This window comes from Carcharhinus amblyrhynchos, chromosome 2 (assembly GCF_965287045.1).
Source record: "Carcharhinus amblyrhynchos chromosome 2, sCarAmb.v2.hapA, whole genome shotgun sequence".
In the NCBI taxonomy this organism is placed as follows: Eukaryota; Metazoa; Chordata; class Chondrichthyes; order Carcharhiniformes; family Carcharhinidae; genus Carcharhinus; species Carcharhinus amblyrhynchos.
Genome location: NC_137325.1, coordinates 117,949,435 through 117,970,931, shown reverse-complemented (window position 1 = coordinate 117,970,931; position 21,497 = coordinate 117,949,435).

Genomic DNA, 21,497 nt, shown 5'->3' with positions numbered 1-21,497 from the left:
ACCATCACCTTCCACAGTTGAGGTGTGTGATGGAATATTCTCCACTCGCTGATATAAATGCAGCTCCAACACCATTCAAGACATCATCAAGGGAAAAGCAGCTCACTGACAGCTGCCCTCCAACTGAAAATCCACTCCCTCCATCACTGACACACACTAGCAACAGACACACTGTAGCAACTCACCAAAGCTCCTTTATCAGCACCTTCCAAACCTCTGACTCCTACCACCAAGAAGGACGAGGGCAGCATGTGCATGGAGCACCTGCAAGTTCCCTTCCAAGCTACACCATCCTGACCTGGGACAATGGGCTGGATTTTTACCCTCGGGTAGGTAGCAAGAGTTGGGAAAATTCCCGTCTTAGTCCGCCTTGGGAAAAAGCACACGGAAGAATGGGATTATCATTGTGCAGAGACAGGTGCAGCCTTCAGTCTGGGGCCTGCCAACCTGCAAAAGAGTTTGGAGTCAGCCAAGGGGCTGCTGGGTGCTGAGGTGAGCTGCTTAAAAGGATAGACTCAGTGATGTGGAACTTAATACCAGTTATCTTAAAAGCAGAAAGACCATCCAGCCCACCTCCCTCACAGAGTCATAGAAGTCTACAGCATGGAAACAGGCCCTTCGGCCCAACTTGTCCATGCTGCCCTTTTATTTTAAACCCCTAACCTAATCCTAATTGCCCACATTTGGCCCATATCCCTCTATACCCATGTAACCCATGTAACTGTCTAAATGCTTTTTAAAAGACAAAATTGTACCTGCCTCTACTACTACCTCTGGCAGCTTGTTCCAGACACTCACCACCCTCTGTGTGAAAAAATTGCCCCTCTGGACACTCTTGTATCTCTCCCCTCTCACCTTAAACCTATGCCCTCTAGTTTTAGACTCACCTACCTTTGGGAAAAGGTATTGACCACCTAGCTGATCTGTGCCCCTCATTATTTTATATTGAGGGATATGTTAAGATCACCCCGAAGCCTCCTACGCTCCAGAGAAAAAGGTCCCAATCTATCCAGACTCTCTTTATAACTCAAACCATCGAGTCCCAGTAGCATCTTAGTAAATCTTTTCTGCACTCTTTCTAGTTTAATAATATCCCTTCTGTAATTGGCTGACCAGAACTGTATACAGTGTTCCAAGTGTGGCCTTACCAATGTCTTGTACAACTTCAACAAGGCGTCCCAATCCTGTATTCAATGTACTGACCAATGAAATCAAGCATGCTGAGTGCCTTCTTCACCATTCCGTCCACCTGTGACTCCACTTTCAAGGAGCTATGATCTCTTTGTTCTGTAACTCTCCCCAGTGCCCTACTATGAACTGAGTAAGTCTGTTTTCGTTCAATCTAGCAATCTTCTCACTTTCCAACACCTCCCATGCCACCTCATGCCCCCACCCACCCACAATACCGTGTTACAGTCTCCATGCCAATGCATGACCCCCATCGACCCTCTGATACCCCTCAAGCCTGCCAAGCCAAGATGTGGCTTCTACCCACTTCCTCTGATCCCTCATGCCCCCATGCCAAGGTGTGCCCTCTACACAACACTTATTATCTCTCATGGCCAAGAATACATAAGAAGGCTTGACTGAGAAATCCATTAGCCTGTTAAAATACCTGAGTCCTAGGAAAATCATTGTTTGATTGACAAACCTGGTTCTCTGATCTATGCTGTCAATTTCACAGTATGTACTTACATAAAGAGATAAAGAGATTTCAAGTGCATGCAGTTCCAGCTCCTGATAGTTTAAAGGGGCTGGAAGACTGACACCTTTATCAGTCTGTAAATAAAATGAATTTCTTTTTAAGAAAGTGGGTGATTATCAATGATCATTTTTCAAGAAAACTTTTTATAATAGCCTACTGTCACCATAGGGTTCATTGCTTCTATACAGTGTATAGTGGGTGAATGGATGTGGAAGTGCCATAACTTTGCACGGGGTACACAAGGACCATAATGCATAGGGGGTATATATTGGCCTGGGGGTATGAGGGGGACCTTTTGAAATTACCTTTCAAAGGTTTCCTCATGTCGACTTTGAGATGCTGTGAACAAAGATTCTCAACAGCTGGTCCAATTCCATGAAAATTGTGAGGATGAGGACGTATCTCTTCCCATAAAATCAGAAATACAAAGTGTGGGATTTTGACCTGGACCAGTTCACATGCTTGGGCATGGAGTCAGGAACCTTGGGCATGGAGTCAAGAATCTCAGAACTGTGACTCCCCTCCCCACCCCCCCACCCCCTATCCCTCCATTATTATTAAAGGGTTTCCAAGTCAATCCAAGTTGGTGAAAACTCAGCCCTGTATCATCGTTTCTTCATGGTCACTCAGCCAAAAACCTGGAACTCCCCTTTCTATCACTGGGATTGTGCCTATACCGCATGGACAGTAATGGTACAAGAAAATCGGCATGGTGGTACAGTGGTTAGCACTGCTGCCTCAGGGGCCCAGGTTCAATTCTGGCCTCGGTTCACTGTCTGTGCAGAGTCTGCACGTTCTCCATGTGTCTGCATGAGTTTCCTCTGGGTGTTCCGTTTTCCTCCCACAGTCCAAAGATGTGCAGTTGAGTGGATTGGCCATGACAAATTGATGGTAGTGTCAGGATGATTGGCAGGTTAACTACATGGGGTTACGGGAATAGGGCTTGGTCAGTGCAGACTCAACGGACCGAATGGTCTCCTTCTGCACTGTAGGGAATCTATGATTCTATGAGCACCATTTCTCAGAGGCAATTGGGGTGACTAACGAATGCTGAACATAATAGAACCATTGCATCCCAGCCAAAAAGCTGTGGACATGCACATATGATCCAGGCTGTTCTTCAATACAGTAATGTGAGAGTTCTATCTTGTTGTTGGTACCGTTTTTCAGATGGGACATTAAACGAAGCCTCTGTCTACCCTCACAAGTAGACGTAAAAGATTTCATGGCACCATTCAAAGATGAGCAAGGGATTGCTTCAAATGTCTGAGTCAACATTTAGCCCTTACCAACACCAAAAGCAGATTATGCGGTCATTTATTTAATGACTGTTTGTGGGAAATTGCTGTGCATAAAGTGCCTGCAATTACTTCAAAGGTACTAAATTGGCTGAAAGATGTTGTGGGGCTTTCTGGAAGGCATTAATGGAGATGCAAGTTTTTTTCTCTGATAGGGGAGTTTGGGCCTTGAAAAGTAGTGGGTGAGGAGGGAGGTGGGGAGTAAAAAAAAGAAAAAAATGTAGCAAGCCTCCAATTTATTTTTTGTGAAAGTTTGAGCGACTAGGACGCACTAGAAAAACATTCATTTTATTGACTCTGTTTGGGCATTCTTCAGAAATTGCGAGGATAATTTGGTTGGAGCACTATTATGTGCTATGTTTGAAATGCGATTAACAAGTTCAGGCAGGGAGCCCAAGGTGACATGAAACAGCAATCATTAAAAAATCAAAGACAGGCAGGGATGTTTTGATACAAATTGAAGAGAGGGCCTCAGAGTTTAGTAGCTTCCAGAACCTACTGGCGGACTCATTAATGTTTTTTTTACCATTCCTGTACAACAGGTCCAAGCAGCCACAGTAAAAGGGGATAATTTGAGGGAAACTGCCCGACCCTGTGTAATCCTCTCACCAAACAAATGTCCAATTGTTCCAGGGAACTGGCGACACAACAAACCTCACACTGTCGATTTGCACCATAATTAGCAAGCAGTTACTGTCATGCATGTCAGATGTTGTTATACAATGAATCGCCTGGAACAACAGGATACACCGATTGAGTGGCTCCGCTTTCATTGTCAGGGCAGGGTGGGAGGGATGGAACTGAAACTCATGAGAGAGAGGCACTGTCCTGATTTAGCCGATAATTGAGCTTCCCAGATGGAAACTGAGGTTACTTCCGAGCAACTCCTCGAGCACCTGACTGGTTAAGCGCTCACAAGCTACCGAGAGAAGCAGTCCCAGGCCCTGACGTCCTTATCTGAAAGGCTACCTTGATGGCATATGCCAAACAGATGCAGTCATTGTCTCTTCGAGGCCTGTGTTCTTGGCAGGAGACATTTTTCCCATGGCCTGATAAATCATTTTAATGACAGAATATTGCAGGATCTTGAGACATTAAATCAATACGTCCCATTCAGAAGGCCAGGGGAACGGCAGCCCAGGGAAGCAAGTCTCATGAGAACCTGGCTGATGGGAGATGGGTCTCTATGATTATTTTTAAACTACAGAAAAGCCTCTGATCTCCCCGGACCTCAAACATCGATGATTTTAAAAAAGGAAATTTGAACTCTTTCAGGTCAGACCCTCTGTCAGTCTTGCGTGCACATGTCTGCTGTGCACTCTCTAATTTTCTCGATCAGAACATTCCAACCTGCTGAAGCAATGTGGTTGTTAGCCTTATTTCTACACTAATTCAGGTCTAACTTCAATTCAGCTTCGAACGTCCGTCTTTTTGTGCAAAAAAAAAGAATCAACCTTTTAGTCCTAACACTTTCAAACAAGCTGCTGTGCTGGCTAAGTCAGAGGATAGTTTCTTCCCTGCTGCCATCAGACTTTTGAATAAATCAAATCAAATCAAATCAAAAACAGAGGAAAAGTCAGAGATTTTTTTGATTTGATTTTTGATTTGATTTGATTTATTATTGTCACATGTATTGGTATACAGTGAAAAGTATTGTTTCTTGAGTACTATGCAGACAAAGCATACCATTCATAGATAAGGAAAGGAGTGCAGAATGTAGTGTTACAGTCATTGCTAGGGGGTAGAGAAAGATCAACTTAATGCAAGGTAAGTCCATTCAAAAGTCTGATGGCAGCAGGGAAGAATCTGTGCTGTTGGTACATGTCGTCAGACTTTTGTACCTTTTTCCCGGTGGAAGATGGTGAGAGAGAGAATGTCGAGGGTGCATGATGTCCTTGATTATCCTGGCTGCTTTTCCGAGACAGCGGGAAGTGTAGGCAGAGTCAGTGGGTGGGAGGATGATTTGAGTGATGGACTGGGCTTTGTTCACGACACTGTTGTTTATTGAGGTCAGAGCTTCAATTCCTGGCTGTGCAGAGTTAGGTTAGCTCAACTGGGGTAAACATTGACAGTAAGAAGTCTCACAATACCAGGTTAAAGTTCAACAGGTTTATCTTGGCGAGATGTTCGTCTTCATCGATGATATGTTGAAGGCTCCAGAGAAGACGACATAGCCTCTCCGATCTGGAGAAGTACTGGATGACGAAATGTATTCAGTCCATCATGTCCCATGTTTGTCTTCTGAGGAGGTTGGTGCAGTTTTTTGCAAACCCACAAATAATCTCACAATGCTTCACTTCTCCAGCTTCCACCCTAAACACATTAAACAAACCAACTTCTACAGACAAGCCCTCCGTATACACAGGATCTGCTTAGATGAGGAGGATTACAACAGACACCTCCAGACGCTGAAAGATGCCCTCATAAGAACAGGATGTGCTGCTCGACTCATCGATCGACAGTTCCGATGCGCCACAGCGAAAAACCGCACTGAACTCCTCAGAAGACAAACGGGAGGAAACCAGAGCAGAATACCCTTCATCGTCCAGTACTTCCCCGGAGTGGAGCAACTATGACATCTCCAGAGCCTTCAACATGTCATTGATGAAGACGAACATCTCGCCAAGGCCATCCCCACACCACCACTGCTTGCCTTCAAACAACCACACAACCTCCAACAGTCCATTGTCCGCAGCAAACTACCTAGCCTTCAGGAGAACAGTAACCACGACACCGCACAACCCTGTCACAACAACCTCTGCAAGATATGCCGGATCATCAACACGGATGCCATCATCCACTAGGTATACAGTACATACTCTTGCAACTCGGCCAATGTTGTCTACCTGATACACTGCAGGAAAGGATGTCCTGAGGCATGGTACATTGGGGAGACCATGCAGATGCTATGGCAATGGATGAATGAACACCGCTCGACAGTCAACAGGTAAGATCCTGTTGGGGAACACTTCAGCCGTCACAGGCATTCGGCCTCTGACCTTCGGGTAAGCATTCTCCAAGCTGGCCTTCATGACACACAACAGCGCAGAGGCACTGAGCAGAGACTGATAGCCAAGTTCCGCACACATGAGGACGGTCTCAGCCGGGATCTTAGGTTCATGTCACACTATCTGTAACCCCCACGACTTGTCTGGGCTTGCAAAATCTCGCTAACTGTTCTGGCTGGAGACAATATACATGTCTTTAACCTGTGCTTAACCCTCTCTTCATTCACATTGTCTGAACCTTTAAGACTTGATTACCTGTAAAGACTTGCATTCCAGCCATTATTTTGTAAATTAAGTTTGTGTCTTTATACACCCTATTTGTGAACAGAACTCCCACTCACCTGATGAAGAAGCAGCGCTCTGAAAGCTAGTGGCTTGTGCTACCAAATGAACCTGTTGGACTTCAACCTGGTGTTGTGAGACTTCTTACTGTGCTTACCCCAGTCCAACGCCGGCATCTCTACATCATAAAAATTGACCTCAGGATGACTAAAAAAGGGGCAATTATCCAGGATTCCCACTACAATTTGCTCTCCAGTTAGACTTTCTGAAAAATGTGTTAGCATTGGATGAGAACAGGATTAGTCTGCTCTGTGAGATTTCCTGTGGTTGAATAGATGTGGCCTCTGGACTCAAAGAATTGATGTTGGGCAAGGTAATTAGCAGAGTGAAAGCCCAGCAAAGCTATTGATGTTAGTGGAGGAAAAAGGCATAACAGGACCAGTTGACGTGTACATACTTTTTTTACTTTCTTATTCCACTTTGGAAATCATCCGAACAACAAATCAATTATAGTTAGATTTTAACTCCATGAACTGCAATAATGTTTGCGCACCGAATGTTATTAATGGGTATCTTTCTTCCCTCTCCACCCCCCTTCCACTGACTGGGTCGGTTCAGATCAGGATGTGGCTTCGTGGCCTTCAACGATTTCCCAGCAGCTAGTCCAATTAGACATTCTTCCCCGATGAGTTTACTCAATAACATTTCTGTGCGCTGTTTGCCAAATGGGCATTTTTTTCTTCCTTCAAATTTCCCTCCTCATCTTTCTTCTGCTAACTGGCTTGTCTGATGCCAGGATGCGGTTTTGTGGGCACCGGCAACATCCAAGCAACTTATCCAAATAGTCACTCACCATCAATGAGTTGGTGCAGTAAAGGTCCATAGGCTGTTTGAGAATGAGAGTCAGGGTCGAGAGCTCCAGGTGAAGAACTGGCTTTGGCACAGCCAGCAAAGAGCCAAATAGCCTTGTTTTGTCTCCTTTACTCTGTGACTCCATCGACGCCTTCAGCCAAGGTGATTGCATTTAGATTATCTTGCAGTTAGCGTGGTCATTTTGCTCCAAGCACTCTGAATATTTAACTGTTACAGTTGCTGCCTGTTTACTGCTTATATAATAACACAACTAAGGGACATTTAAAAGGAAATGGAAGCACAGTGGCACAGCGGTTAGCACCACTGCCTCACAGTGCCAGGGACCCGGGTACAATTCCAGCCACGAGTCACTTTATGTGTGGAATTTCCACATTCTCTCCGTGTTTGCGTGAGTTTCCTGCAGGTGCTCTGGTTTCTTCCCACAGTCCAAAGATGTGCTGGTGAAGTAGATTTGCCATGCTCAATTGTTCCTTAGTGTCTAAAGATGTGTGAATTAGGGGGATTAGCAGGGTAAATATGTAGGGTTAGGAGAGGGCCTGAGTCAGATGCTCTGTCAGAGAGTCAGTGCAGACTTGTGGGCTGAATGGCCTCCTTCTGCACTGTAGGGATTCTATGATCCATGAGGGGGAGATGATGGCCTCATGATAAATGTAACTGGGGGGAATAATTGAGGCCCAGGCTTATGCTCTTGGAACATGGGTCCAAATCCCACCATGGCAGCTGCTGATATTTCAATTCAATTAATAATAGTTGGAATTGAAAGCTGGCCATGGTTATGGCGAATACAAAACCATTGCTGATTGTCGTAAAACACAACTGGCTCACTAATGCCAAGAAACCTACTACCCCTATACAAATAGGTGCATCCCATGTTTATTTTTAAGTCAACTGTATTCACACAAGTTTTATAAAAGGGGATCCAGTAAAGGGTGGTGAACATATTAATGGGAGCTGTTTTCTCTGGAGATGAAAGTAAGTAATTCATTAGCTGTTCAAATAATTGCAAATTATACTGGTGGGCGGAATTTTCCCAGACATCAGCAAAGGCTCCCCTGGAAAGGTCTGCCCGCCAGGTGCACACGTCCTGGGAGATCAGTCATGATTCGTGCCGGTCTATCCTCACACCAACATGAATGGATTCTCCTATGTGGATGATTCAGGCATGGAGGCCTGATAATGAGATTGTGCTGTATGGAAATGATGCCCCCCGTGTTGAACATCCGTTACGTTGCCGGCTGTGGGGGGTGAGTGGTGGGGACAATTGCATCACACTTTTACATCGCCATAAAGCAGGATTTTAAAGTTTCTTAAAGTTTATTTATTACTGTTGCAGGTAGGCTTACATTAACACTGCAATAGATTTACTGTGAAAATCTCCTGGTTGCCATACTCTGGTGCCTGTTCGGGTACACTGAGGGAGAATTTAGTATGGCCAATGCACCTAACCAGTACGTTTTTCAGGCCATAGGAGGAAACCGGAGGACCCGGAGGAAACCCATGCAGACACGTGGAGAATGTGCAGACTCCACACAGACAGTGACCCAAACCAGGAATCGAACCTGGGCCTCTCTTAGGATTTTTCACTTCCATCGCCAAACCTGCCCAGGGTAAACGGGGGCAGAAAGTTTCTGGATCCTGTTTTTGAAAACTGTGCTGTAAGCAGCTCGCCACCAGAACGTTCGTCGGTCTTGGACAGTCAAAATTACTAAAATGAGGAGACTGTCAATCTGTTTGAATTCAACAAAGGCAACCCACCATCCACCAACAGGAGGAAACATGGAATCTTCTTTACTTTGTACATGTCAAGTTAGTTGCACTACTTAAACTCAGTGAGGCTGATCCCACGTGATCTTTTAAACATTTACTCATAGGATGTGGAGGGATTGAATATTTGAGGAAGAATTACAAATCAAACAGGTTGCTTTGTCCTGGATGGTGTCACGCTCCTTGAATGTTGTTGGAGCTGCACCCATCCAGGCAAGTGGAGAGTATTCCATCATACTCCTAACATGTGCCTTGTAGATGGTGGACAGGCTTTGGAGAGTCGAGAGGTGCGTTAATCACTACAGGCTTCCCAGCCTCTGACCTGCTGTTGTTTCCACCACATTTATGTGGCTTGTTCAGTTCAGTTTCTAGTCAATGGTAACACACAGACACTGATAGTGCGAGATTCAGTGATGGCAATGCCATTGAATGCAAAGGGGTGATGATTATATTCTCTCTTGTTGGGGATGGTCATTGCCTGGCACTTGTGTGGCACAAATATTTGCTACTTGTCAGCCTAAGCCTGGATATTGTCCAGGTCATGTTACATGAACTGTTTCAGCATCTGAGGAGTTGCGATTGGTGCTGAACATTGTGCAATCATCAGTGAACATCCCCACTTCTTACCTTACCATGGAGGGAAGGTCATTGATGAAGCAGCTGAAGATTATTGGGCCTAGGATACAACCCTGAGGGAGTCCTGCAGAGATGTCCTGGAACTGAGATGACTGACCCTTCAACAACCACAACCATCCTCCTTTGAGCCAGGTATGACTCCAACCAGTGGAGAGATTTCCCCGATTCCCATTGACTCCAATTTTTCTAGGGTTCCTTGATGCCACACTGGGTCAAATGCAGTTTTGTTATCAAGAGCAGTCACTCTCACCTCACCTCTCGTCACAATACGTCCTCAGATCCATCACTGATTATCGTAGTGAATGAAAGCTGGTTAGAATGATTGATTTAGCTCCTATTTGGGCCATGTTTAGTCGATCTTTCTCTCCGCCCTAGCTATGACTGTAACACTACATTCTGCACTGCCTCATTTCCTTCTCTATGAACTGTATGTTTTGTCTGTATAGCATGCAAGAAACAATACTTTTCACTGAATGCTAATACATGTGACAATAATGAATCAAATCTGTTTGAAACAACACTGATCAGAATGAAAACCAGATTTAGTGTTCACTTTGTGTGGTAGGGAAATGGTTAATGAACACTCAGAGTGACTTGCCTACTCTAGGTGAACTTCACAATCCGCAGTTGGGCTGGTGGTGAACTACAACGTAACTCAGTAGCTCCAGTTGGCATGTCTTTCCCCAACCAGCTGCCATGAAATGGGAAAAGGAAATTGAAGTTCAACAAGTTAATTCCGATCTGAGGAATCCACGCTCAAAAGTGTAAATGTAATGAAGTATATAGACAGCCAAATAGAGCACAAGTCCCTGTACATTAGAAACAGTGCAGCAAGTGCCCTATGACATTCATATAAACCATACCATATGTAAGGTAAGAAATTAAAATAATATGACTCAAAAGGTTCTAATGCCTACATTAGTTAAGCTGTCTGTCAGCTCGTGCTGAGATTTTTTTCAAGCTTTTTGAATTCTCGTCAATCTGTTTCCTATTAAAATGTATTAAAATATTGCTTTTATTTGGCCATTGTAAACTATATTTGTTCCATAACTGAAGCTGTTAAATTTATGCACTCACAAGACAAAGACGGAACAAGGTAATTGTGCCAAAAGTCACATTTTGGCCCATTACTCGGGTTTGATTCCCAGCTTGGGTTCCTGCCTGTGTGGAGTTCACACATTCTCTCTGTGTCAGTGTGGGTTTTCTCTGGGTGCTCCAGTTTCCTCCCACAGTCCAAAAGATCTGCTGGTTAGGTACATGAGCCGTGCTAAATTCTCCCTCAGTGTACTCGAAGAGGCGCTGGAGTGTGGCGACTACAGGATTTTCGAAGTAACTTCATTGCAACATTAATGTAAACCTACTTGTGACACTAGTAAATGAACTTTAAACTTTTAAACATTGTGCATCAATGGGAATTTGAATCTGAAATCAGATTGGGCCAATTTCAGGATCTAGAGTTTGACTGAATCTGGAAGGGCCCAGATGCAAGTTATTTTAGGCTCTGAATTGATTTCAGTGAAATCACTCGCTGTACCAGAGGTTGCACAACTTCCATTATTAACATAAACTGGGAATTTGCTCATGGTTCCCCCCCATTCCACTGATGTAGCTTCACTGGAAGTGCAGCAGCATCCCGGTTCCACAATTCCAATGAAGATATACTGATGGAGTGGAAACCGCTCCAAGCAAATTCCTGGCAATGCTCCTCCAAAGTATCCAAACTGAGAAAAAGCTCGGTACTTTCAAAAGCTGTTCATTACTGCTGGAAGCATGAATGAGCATATAACTGATATTTTACAATGACTTCTTACTATGAGATAAAACTTGCACTCAGCGAGACCTATAGGGCATGAACCTGTCCAAGTCAGACTGATTGCACCTGAACTGGAAGGGGACCAACATCTTTGTGGGGAGGTTTGCTGGTGCTGTTTGGGATGGGGTTGGGTGAGGGGGTGGGGGTTAAATTAATTTGGCAACGGGGATGGGTTACAGAGTAGAAATGTAGTAGGAGGTGATGTAGTAGGAGGTGAAGGAAAACCAAGTAAACCTGCAAGGCAGTGCAAAGAGGAACATGTTAAGGCCAAGGGAATATGGCAAGGCATTTATTTTAATGTAAGGGCTCTTATGGGTAAAACGTATTAACTGAGAGTGTTGGTTAAGACATGGGAGTACGATATTGTTGTTGTCAGAGAGGCATGGTTGAGGGAGGGGTAGAACTAGCAGCTCATTATTCCAGGGTATAGAATCTTGAGGCAAGATAGGTTGGGTGGAGTGGGTGTGGGAGGAATGGTTTGTAAAGTAGGAGGTGATGTTGCAATATTGATCAAAGAGTCAATTACTGCAGTAAGGAGGGAAGATATCTTAGCAGGCTCCTTGGTTGAAGCTATATAGGTGCAACTTAAAAACAAAAAGTGGGCAATCATGTTGCTGGTAGTGTAGTATTGGCCCCCAGACAGTTAGGGAGAGATAGAAGAGCAGATACATAGGCACATCTCAGAGAAGCGTAAAAATAATAGGGTGATAATAGTGGGGATTTCAACTTCCTCAATATTAATTGGGATAGGCAGAGTGGTTAGCACTGCTGCCTCACAGGGCCATGGACCCAGGCTCAATTCCCGGTATGGGTCACTGTCTATGCATAGTCTGCATGTTCTCCCTGTGTCTGCATGGGTTTCCTCGGGGTGCTCTGGTTTCCTCCCACAGTCCAAAAATTTGATTTGGTTTTATTTACTATTGTCACAACATACAGTGAAAAGTATTGTTTCTTGTGCGCTATACAGGCAAAACTGTTCACAGAGAAGAGAGTGCAGAATGTAGTGTTAATTTCATAGCTAAGGTGTAAAGAATGATCAACTTAATGCAAGGTGAATCCAGTCAAAAGTCTGACAGCAGTAGGGAAAAATCTGCTTTTGAATCAGGTTGGTATGTGACCTCAGACTTTTGTATCTTTTTCCCGGAGGAAGAAGATGGAAGAGAGAATGTCCAGGGTGTGTGGGGTCCTTAATTATGCTGACTGCTTTGCCGAGGCAGCGGGAAGTGTAGACCGAGTCAATGGATGGGAGGTTGCTTTGTGTGATGAATTGGGCTACATTCACAACCTTTTGTAATTCTCTGTGGTGTTAGGCAGAGCTCCTGTGATACAACCAGAAAAAATGCTTCATATGGTGTAAAAGTTGGTGAGAGTTGTAGCTGACATGCCAAATTTCCTTCATCTTCTGAAAAAGTAGAGGCATTAGTGGGTTTCCTTAACAGTAGTGTCGGCATGGGGGGACCAGGACAAGTTATTTGATGATTTGGACACCTAAAAGCTTGAAGCTCTCGACCCTTTCTACTTCATCCCCATTGATGGGGCATGTTCTCCTTTATGCTTCCTGAAGTCGATGACAATCTCCTTTGTTTTGCTGACATTGAAGGAGAGATTATTGTTGACGCACCAGTTCACCAGATTCTCCATCTCATTCCTGTACTCTGTCTCGTCATTCTTTGAGTTCCGACTCACAACGGTGGTGTCATCAGCAAACTTGAAAATCAATTTGCAGATTAGATGCATTGGCCATGTTAAATTCTCCCTCAGTGTACCCAAATAGGACTATGGCGAGTAGGGGATTTTCACAGTAACTTTATTGCAGTGTTAAGACAAACCTACTTGTGACACTAATAAATAAGCTTAAACTTTAAAGGTTTAGAAGGCACCAGCAGATCTTTTTGAGCCAGCACGTAGAAAATCTTATATAAGAGTGGGCAGTGCTTTTAGGGAATGAAGTCAGGCAGGTGATAGAAGTGTTAATGGAGGAGCATTTCGGTGTTAGTGACCGTAGGTTGGTAAGATTTAAGGTAGTGATTGAAAAGGAGAAAGGTGGACCAGAAATAAAGGCCACAATTCTCCTATAGCGACCCGCAACTCTTCTGACGGGTCGCAGTGGGAGATGCACATTGTCAGCCTTGAACAAGGATTTACACATGCGCTGGGAGCGTATTCACATCTTCCAGAACCAGCGAACAGTCACTGATCAGACCACACTGGAAACTGATGGGAAGGCAGCAAAGTAATTTAAACCTTTTTTTAAATGTATTTTAAATATGTTTTCAATGTAATTATTGGGAATTTTCCGGTCCCAATTGAGGAGTAAAAGTTAACGTTTATTTATTAGTCACAACTAAGGCTTACATTAACGCTGCAATGAAGTTATTGTGAAATTCCCTTAGTTGCCACAGTCCAGCGCCTGTTCAGGTAAATGCACCTAATCAGCATGTCGTTCAGAATGTGGGAGGAAACTGGAGCACCCGGAGGAAGCCCGCAGACATGGAGAGAACATACAAACTTTGCACGGCCAGTGGCTCAAGCTGGGAATCAAACTCGGGTCACTGGTGCCACTACTGGGGGGTGTGGGGTTTGCAGCTCTTCAGGACAGGGAGAGGGGATAAGGTTGACCTGACAATTGCTGTGGGGGCTGCGATCAGTCCATGAGGGAAACTGAACTGACAAAACTGTCACAATCTAGAACAGTTTTCCCACCAATTCAGCACTTTTGGGAGAATTGTGGCCAATGTTTCTGAATTGGGGAAGGCTGATTTTTACTATGATAACTCAGGATCTGGCCAATGTGGACTGGGAGCAGCTACTTGTAGGAAAACCCACATCAGTGCAGTGGGAATCATTTAAAGCCAATATGTTCCCAATAAAGATGAACACTGGATGTCAAGGGAAATACAGGACTGGGAAAGGAAAACAGGAATGCTTATGGGAGATACAGGGGGCACAAAACATTGGATGCCCTAGAGGCTTATAGAAAGTGCAGGGGGTACTTAAAGAAGATATTAGGAGAGTGAAGAGGGGGGCATGAAAAAACACCGGCAGACAAAATGAAGAAAAATCCCAGTGTGTTTTATGAGTATGTTATGGACATGAGGGTAACCAGGGAAAGCGTGGTATCTTGAATCCTTATAGTGCAGAAGGAAGCCATTTGGCCCATCGAGTCTGCACCAACCACAATCCCATCCAGGCCCTGTCCCCGTAGCCTCACGTATTTACCCTGCTAGTCCCTCTGACGCTAATGGGCAATTTAGCATGGCCAATCAACCTGGCCCACACATCTTTGGACTGTGGGAGGAAACCGGAGCACCCGGAGGAAACCCATGCAGGCATGGGGAGAAAGTTCAAACTCCACTCAGACAGTGACCCAAGTTGGGAATCGAACACAGGTCCCTGGTGCTGTGAGGCAGCAGTGCTAACCACTGTGGTACTTGGCCGCCCACTGGGAACCAAACTGGCAATCTTTGTGTAGAGACAAAAGACGTAGGCAAGGTATTAAATGAGTATTCCCTTAGTCGCCACAGTCCAGCGCCTGTTCAGGTAAATGCACGATCAATGTGTGAGGGGTGCTGGAGAAGGACAATGTACATATAGAAATCAGGGAAGGCGACTATGATATAACTGAATAAATCAGCATTGAGAGGGAGGAGGTGTTCATGATTTTAATGGGATTAAAGTGGATAAATCCCCAGGCTCAGATGAGCTCTATCCTAGGCTGCTGTCTGAGGCACCAGAGGAAATTGCAGGGGCTCGCTAATTTTAAAATCCTGTCTGGCCACAGGAGGAGCCATGTTATACGCCCTTCTCTGATCAGAACCTTCCACACACCTGACGAAGGGACACCGTTTCCGAAAGCTTGTGAGATTACTATCAAATAAACTGGTTGGACTCTAACCTGGTGTTGTGAGACTTCCTACACAGGAGGAATGCCAGAGGAGAGGTTATGCTGCAACTATACCGGACGTAGGTGACACCCCATTTGAAATATTGTGTTCAGTTCTGGTCACCAGAAGAATGTGGAAGCATTGGAGAGAGTGCAGAGGAGATTTACCAGGATGCTGCATGGTTTAGAGGGTAGGTCTTATGAGGAAAGGTTGAGGGAGCTGGGGCTTTTCTCTTTGAAGCGGAGGAGGATGAGAGGCGACTTAATAGAGGTTTATAAGATGATGAGGGGGATTGATAGAGTGGACGTGCAGAGATTATTTCCTCGGGTGGATGTAGCTGTTACTAGGGGGCATAACTATAAGGTTCATGGTGGGAGATATAGGAGGGATGTCCAAGGTAGATTCTTTACTCAGAGAGTGGTTAGGGTGTGGAATGTACCAACTGCTGTGATAGTGGAGTCGGACACTTTTGGAACTTTCAGGCAGCTATTGGATAGGCACATGGAGCACTCCAGAATTATAGGGAGTGGGATAGCTTGATCTTGGGATTGGACATAGTTCAGCACAACATTGAGGGCCGAAGGGCCTGTACTGTGCTGTAATGTTCTATGTCCTATAGGACTGGAGGACAGCTAATGTGATGTCATTATTTAAGTAGGGGAAAACCAGGTAATTAAAGATCAGTGAGATTAATATCAGTGGTAGGGAAATTTTTAGAAAAAACTCTGAGAGGCAGAATTAATCTCTACTTGGAGAGTTAAGGATAAATCAAGGATAGTCAGCATGACTATGTCAGGGCAGATCATGTCTAACAAATTTGATTGAATTTTTTCAAGGAGGTGATTAGGTGTGTATATGAGAGCAGTCCCCAGCCATGCCTCTGACCATCTGGGGGCATTAATCAACTCCGAGGCGCCCAGTGTGGCCATCATGCCTGGTCTCTGTTTGTGGAGACCAGCAATGATTCGCACTGAGTTCCCGCTGTGGCCCAGGGCTGGAGAATCTTGGGAACAGGTGAATCTGGCTTTAAACTGCTAAATATTTAAATATGCTAATCTGGTTTCCTCACTACACAGGAACTAGATTACGTCGGGCCGTGGGGGCTGGGAGAATCCCAAAGGGGATTTAAGCCAGTACTAAATGCATCATGGTCCCTCCTGCTGTGCCTTAGGGCTCAGCTCCTCCCCCTGCGACCGGATCCTAGACTTCCTAACCCACAGACCACAATCAGTAAGGACAGGCAATAGCACCTCCTCCACAATTATCCTCAACACCAATGAACATAAGAACATAAGAAATAGGAGCAGGAGTAGGCCATCTAGCCCTTCGAGCCTGCCCCGCCATTCAATAAGATCATGGCTGATCTGTCGTGTCTCAGTTCCACTTTCCCGCCCTCTCCCCATAACCCTTAATCCCCTCTCTTATCAAAAACCCAACAACCCGCGTCTTAAAAATATTTAGCGAGGCAGCCTCCACCACTTCAACGGGCAGAGAATTCCAGAGATTCACCACCCTTTGAGTGAAGAAGTTCCTCCTCAACTCCGTTCTAAACCGCCCCCCTTTTATCTTGAGGTTGTGCCCCCTAGTCCTACTGTCTTTTTTGAGCGGGAAGAGTCTCTCCACCTCTATCCTATCCATCCCATTCATCATCTCATACGTCTCAATGAGATCTCCCCTCATTCTTCTAAACTCTAACGAGTACAAGCCCAGTTTATTCAGCCTCTCCTCATAGCTCAACCCCCTCAACTCCGGTATCAGCCTAGTAAACCTCCTCTGCACTCCCTCCAAGGCCAAAATATCTTTGCGCAGGTGCGGCGCCCAAAACTGCACACAGTACTCCAGCTGCAGCCTCACCAATGCCCTATACAGCTGCAGCAAGACCTCCCTACTTTTATATTCAATCCCCTAATGTCTCACAAGGCTGTGTCTTCAGCTCCTCACTATACTCCTTACTCACCTATGTCTGTGCGGCCAAATTCCCCTCCAACTTCATTTTGAAGTTTGCTGATGACATCACCTGTAGTGGGTTGGATCTCAAACAATGATGAGACAGAGTACAGGAATGAGATAGAGAATCTGGTGAAATGATGCAACAACAATAATCTCTCCCTCAATGTTAGTAAAATGAAGAAGATAGTCATCAATCTCAGAATGTGTAGTGGAGAACATGCCCTGTCTACACCAATGGGAAAGAAGTGGGGATAGCCAAGAGCTTCAAGTCTCTAGGTGTCCAGGTATCCTGGTCCCCTCATGCCAACACGAGAGTTAAGAAAACTCACCAATGCCTCTACTTTCTCAGAAAACTAAGGAATTTTGGCGTGTCAGCTACGACTCTCACCAACTTTTACAGATGCATCTTAGAAAGCATTCTTTCTGGTTGTATCACAGCTTGGTATGGCTTCTGCTCTGCCCAAAGCCACGAGAAACTATGAAGGGTCCTGAACATAGTCCAGTCCATCACATAAACCAGCCTCCCATCTATTGATTCTGTCTACACTTCCTGCTGCCTTGGCAAAGCAGTCAGCATTATAAAGGATATACCCCCTTCCATTTTCTTCCATTGGGAAAAAGGTTCAAAAGTCTGAGGTCACACAGCAACTGACTCAAGAACAGCTTCTTTCCTGCTACCATCAGACTTATGTATGGACTTACCTTGTATTAACTTGATCTTTCTCTACATCCTAGCTATGACTGTAACACTACATTTTGCACCCTGTCCTTCTCTATGAACAGTATTCTTTGTCTGTAAAGTGTGCAAGAAACAATACTTTTCACTGTATGTGAATACATGTGACAATAATAAATCAAGTCAAAAAATTCTCTAACCTCACACAGCCCCAGCTTGATGTGCGCATAGGCGCGCGGGGTTATAGAAATGTTCCTGAGGAAAGGTTGGAATTTGGAAGAATGAAATCTTATTGAAACATCTCAGATGTTGAGGGGACTTGACAGGGTGGATGCTGAAAGGATGTTTCGCTTGTGGGCCGACTGGAACTAGGGGAACACAAGTTAAGAGGCCCCTATTTAAGATGGAAATGCAGGGCTTTTTATTCTTTCAGGGGTGTGAGTTTCTGGAATTCTCTCCTTCAGAAAGTGGTGGAGGCAGGGTCAATGAATATTTTCAAGGCAGAGATAGATAGATTCTTGACTAAAAAGGGAGTGGAAGCATATCAGGGGTCGGCTAGAAATGGAGTTGATGTCACAGTCCAATCAGCTTTGATCATATTAAATAATGGAGCAGGCTGAGGGGCTGAATGGCCTACTCTGGCTCCCAATTTATGAATCTGTATAAATATCAGCCAGAACACCAGGGAAAGACCCCTGTTCTTTGAAATAGTGCATGGATCTTTGACAACAACCCAAGTGGACAGAATTGTTTAATGACTCACACAAAAGACAACACCCCCAACATTGTAGTACTCTAGTGTAGGGATTGGCAATCTTGATTGGGAAGCGAGCCCAGAAGCCTGAGACTCAGAAGGACACCCAAACTAATCATTAATTTAGGCAGTAGTGCAGCACAGAAATTTGGCCCATTGAATCCCCACAAATGGCAGCTGGTCGGATGTTCACTCCTTAAACCTTTCATACTTTCCTTTCTTCAAACAACATTTTAACATTATCATGTTATTATGGTGTTAGTTCTGGAAACACAATATTGTTCCTTGTGGACAGCAGAAAACAAAAATAAACAGCTAAGGTGATGACCCTGTGGTCAAACTGGGACAAGCCCAGACAAGTTAGAGTGAAGCCCCAACTCAGTTATCGATCAGGCAGCTGGGTCATGTAACGCTTTGAGAAGATTGCCCCTTAAAGGGGCCAGACACCACACCTATCTATATCTACCTTCACAATATTCTTTCCTTCCTATCTTTGTATCACCTGCAATTTTAACTACTATACTTCACTGCTCTCATCTAAGTCATTGATATAAATTGAAAGCCGTTGAGGCCCTAGCACAGACCCCTGTGGAACTCCACTTATCACATCCTACCAATCAGAAAAAACTTTTATGTATACTCTCTGATTTTTGTCAGCCAACCTTCTATCCAAGTGAATCTATTACTCCCTACGTCATGAGCTTTTATTTTCTGCAATAATTTTGATGTGGCACCTTATCAAATATCTTCTAGGAATCCAAGTACAGTGCATCTATAAGCTCCCCTTTCTTCACAGCCCATGATGCTCTGTCAAAAGAACGCTAATAAGTTAAAGTTTATTTATTAGTATCACAAGTAGGCTTACATTCACAATGAAGTTACTGTGAAAATCCCCCCGTCAGCACACTCCGGCGCTTGTTCGGATATTCTGAGGGAGAATTTAGCATGGCCAATGCACTTAACCAGCACATCTTTCAGACTGTGGGAGGAAAGTGAAGCACCTGGAGGAAACCCACGCAGACTCGGGGAGAATGTGCAGGCTCCGCACAGACAGTCACCCAAGCTGGGAATGGAACCTGGGCCCCTGGCACTGTGAAGCAGCAGTGCTAACCACTATGCCACCGTGCCACCTAACAAACTGATTAAACGTGATTTCCCTTTCACAAAGCGATGCTGCCTTGTCCCAATTTGATTTTTGCTAAGTGTCCAGCTATAAGTGTCCGGGCGGCACTGTAGCAGTGGTTAGCACTGCTCCAGGGACCTCAGTTCGATTCCTGGCTCAGGTCACTGTCTGTGTGGAGTTTGCACGTTCTCTTCGTGTCTGCATGGGTTTCCTCTGGGTGCTCCGGTTTCCTCCCACAGTCCAAAGATGTGCAGGTTAGGTTGATTGGCCATGTTAAAATTGCCCCTTAGTGTACTAGGATGCGTAGGTTAGAGGGATTACATAAGAACATAAGAACATAAGAAATAGGAGCAGGAGTAGGCCATCTGGCCCTTCGAGCCTGCCCCGCCATTCAATAAGATCATGGCTGATCTGTCGTGGCTCAGTTCCACTTTCCCGCCCTCTCCCCATAACCCTTAATCCCCTCTCTTATCAAAAACCCATCAACCCGCTTCTTAAAAATATTTAGCGAGGCAGCCTCCACCACTTCAACGGGCAGAGAATTCCAGATATTCACCACCCTTTGAGTGAAGAAGTTCCTCCTCAACTCCGTTCTAAACCGCCCCCCCTTTATCTTGAGGCTGTGCCCCCTAGTCCTACTGTCTTTTTTGAGCGGGAAGAGTCTCTCCACCTCTATCCTATCCATCCCATTCATCATCTTATACGTCTCAATGAGATCTCCCCTCATTCTTCTAAACTCTAACGAGTACAAGCCTAGTTTATTCAGCCTCTCCTCATAGTTCAACCCCCTCAACTCCGGTATCAGCCTAGTAAACCTCCTCTGCACTCCCTCCAAGGCCAAAATATCCTTGCGCAGGTGCGGCGCCCAAAACTGCACACAGTACTCCAGCTGCGGCCTCACCAATGCCCTATACAGCTGCAGCAAGACCTCCCTACTTTTATATTCAATCCCCCTCGCTATGAAGGCCAGCATCCCATTCGCCTTCCTGATCACCTGCTGCACCTGCAGGCTGGGTTTTTGCGACTCATGCACAAGGACCCCGAGGTCCCTCTGCACTGTTGCCTGCTGCAGTTTTTTGCCACGTAAGTAATAGTCCTTCCTACCATTCTTCCTACCAAAGTAGGAAGCTGGTAGAATACGTAGGGATATGGGGGTAGGGCCTGGGTGGGATTGTGGTCGGTGTAGACTCGATGGGCCGAAGGGCCTGTTTCTGCACTGTAAGGTTCTATGATTCTATAATTTCCTTAATGATCCAAGTTAACATCTTGCCCAGTATAGACATCAAACTAACTGGCCTATAGCTTTCTGTTTTCTGCCTCCCTTCCTTCTTGAATAAAGGGGCTATATTTGCAAATTTTCAGTCAGATGGAACCTTGCCAGAATCTAGAGAATTCTGGAAAATTAACACAAATTCATCTACTACCTTATTAGCCACCTCTTTTAAGACTCTAGGATGAAATCCATTGTGTCTGGACTAGGCTGCACTTGGAATATAGTGTTCAATTCTGGTCACCACACTACCAGAAAGATGTGGAGGCTTTAAAGAGGGCACAGAAAAGATTTACCAGATATTGCCTGGTATAGACGGCATTAGCTGTGAGAGGTTGGAGAAACTTGGTTTGTTCTCACTAGAACGACGGAGATTGAGGGGTGACCTGATAGAAGTCTACAAGATTATGAGAGGCATGAACAGAGTGGATAGTCAGAAGATTTTTCCCAGGGTGGAAGAG